Source organism: Theropithecus gelada, chromosome X (genome assembly GCF_003255815.1).
Source record: "Theropithecus gelada isolate Dixy chromosome X, Tgel_1.0, whole genome shotgun sequence".
Lineage (NCBI taxonomy): Eukaryota > Metazoa > Chordata > Mammalia > Primates > Cercopithecidae > Theropithecus > Theropithecus gelada.
Window position 1 is genome coordinate 19,052,871 of NC_037689.1, and position 2,156 is coordinate 19,055,026.

Genomic DNA, 2,156 nt, shown 5'->3' on the forward strand with positions numbered 1-2,156 from the left:
GGTCCCAGCTACTCAGGTGGCTGAAGTGGGAGGATTGCTTAAGCCCAGGAGGTCAAGACTGCAGTGAGCCATGATCACTCCACTACACTCCAGCCTGGGCAAGATAGTGAGACCTTGTCTCAAAAAATAAATAAATAAATTACATAAATAAAAAGTAATAAGAAAAATGTATATATGTAAATTATACATCCATAAAGGTGATTAAAAGAAAAGGTGTGGGTGGATTTTTGCCCCTATGTGGCACAGTCCAACCCATGAAACTCTCTAAAGACAACAGCATGGGTTCTTACCTCAGGACCTGCAAATATGGCACCAAGTATCATACTAGAATGTGTGAGAGACACTGAGCTCCAGTCACACAGATGGGGACACAAGGGGACGCCTGTCAGTAAATACACACACTTGCACTCTCTCTTTCTCTGGAAGTGCAAGATAGTGTTTTGATCAGAGGCAGCAGATGTGAACTGAAATAGTGCCTCTCTATGTTGGGGATGCATAGACCTAAAGCTGAATCCAAGTTTTTAAAAATATACCTAATTATGTGTCATCCCATGGCTCATGTGTCTAACCAAAGTTGCTGCTGTCTTGGTTACCTATTATTGCATGGTGCCCCAATCCTAGTGGCTTAGTACCACAACTTATTATTATCTCTCACAGTTCTATGAGTTGACTGGGCTCAGCTAGGGGATTTTCATTCCTGGTTTCTCATGTGGTTGCAGTCAGGTGTCAGCTGGGGCTGGAGTCATCTGAAGGTTTAACCAAACTGGATGTCCAAGATGGCTCACTCACAAGACTGGTGGTTAAAGTTGGCTGCCAGCTGGGAACTTAACTGTGGCTGTTGACTACGATGCCTTATATGTGGTGTCTGCATGTAGACTGGGCTTCTTACAGCATAGTGGCTGGGTTCCAAGAGGGAGTATCCCAAGAGCAAGCATTCTTGACAGGTCAGGTGGAAGTTGCAAGGCTTTCTGTGACCTCGCCTTTCAAATCACAAAATCTCTCTTCCACATCATTCTATCAGTCAAAACAGTCACAGAACTCACTCAGATTCAAAGGAATGGAGAAATGGTCTCCTGTGCTCGATGGAGGAGTGGCAGATTATACAGCAGAAAAGTGTGTGGGATATTGTTGCAGCCACCTTTTGAAAATGCAATCAGTCCCAGCTCTATAATGAAACATCTTTTTCCCTTAGTCTTCAATGTAGAATTTTTAATTGCTCTCCAACAACTTTAGGAAAAAAGATTTGGGAAAGGCAGGATTACATTGGTGGTCAGCCAGCTATATCTGCATTGTTATATATACACTGGGCCTTCCTATATTTACACTAGTGTTAGTATACAGTGGAGAAGTTGGTGTCCCCAAATAGCTGTTTACGTTTCCTCTGCAGCCCCTAAAGTGCTTAGTCATTTCTTTTGTACTCTAGGACTTCCTCTGTTATTAGCCCTCACTATTTCCTTGGGATCTGCCTAATCCAAAATATATTTCTCTGGGCCATACCTGACTCTACCTTCTCAGCTCCTAGCATTTCAATCTCCACTCACCATTTTTTTTTTCACATCAGATGGATAATGTGCTGACATCATAACAAGGTTTGAGGGAAGTTCATCTCACACAATAGCATGAAAATGTAATCAATATGCTTATGAACCATAAAAGGGTCTACACCACTCACTGTTACCCAGGCATTTACAATGTCTTGTAGAGCTGGGCTGCAATGGCTCATTTCACCAATAGGTGGTAATGTAAAATTTGACTTGGGCCTGTATATTAGGGAGAGTGGGGCGGGATGAGGTTGAGGAGAAAGGAGGGTGGCAGGAGAAGTATCTAACATACTCCTGTGTCTCAGCAGGACATTTTCAAGTTTGAAATTATAATTGTTCTAAAATATCCTTTTTGTTGGGTTTTAGAGTTTGGCAATACTGGCTTCCTTGCAAACAAAGGACGTCAATGATAGCTGTACTGAATGTACTAGAGAGAATCTTGATAATATAAGATTTCATCCAATATTTCAAATCGTTTTGGAGTCAGTCAACAAACCGTAAAGGATAACCTTGCCAAGGGCACTCTATGAGGCCCTCAAAATGGGTCATGATAAGGCATAAATGAAGTCCCTACTTTCAAGCTGCCAACATGGTAACTTTCAAGAACCTACAAGA

At 42.0% G+C, this 2,156-nt stretch overlaps 1 non-coding gene across 1 annotated transcript; it reads right to left on the bottom strand.

The window, feature by feature from the left end:
• Positions 1-1,555: 1,555 nt before the first annotated feature.
• Positions 1,556-1,659, bottom strand: LOC112616770. The gene has a single exon (XR_003117787.1). It is a non-coding gene; the product is annotated as a small nucleolar RNA U13 (small nucleolar RNA).
• Positions 1,660-2,156: the final 497 nt, after the last annotated feature.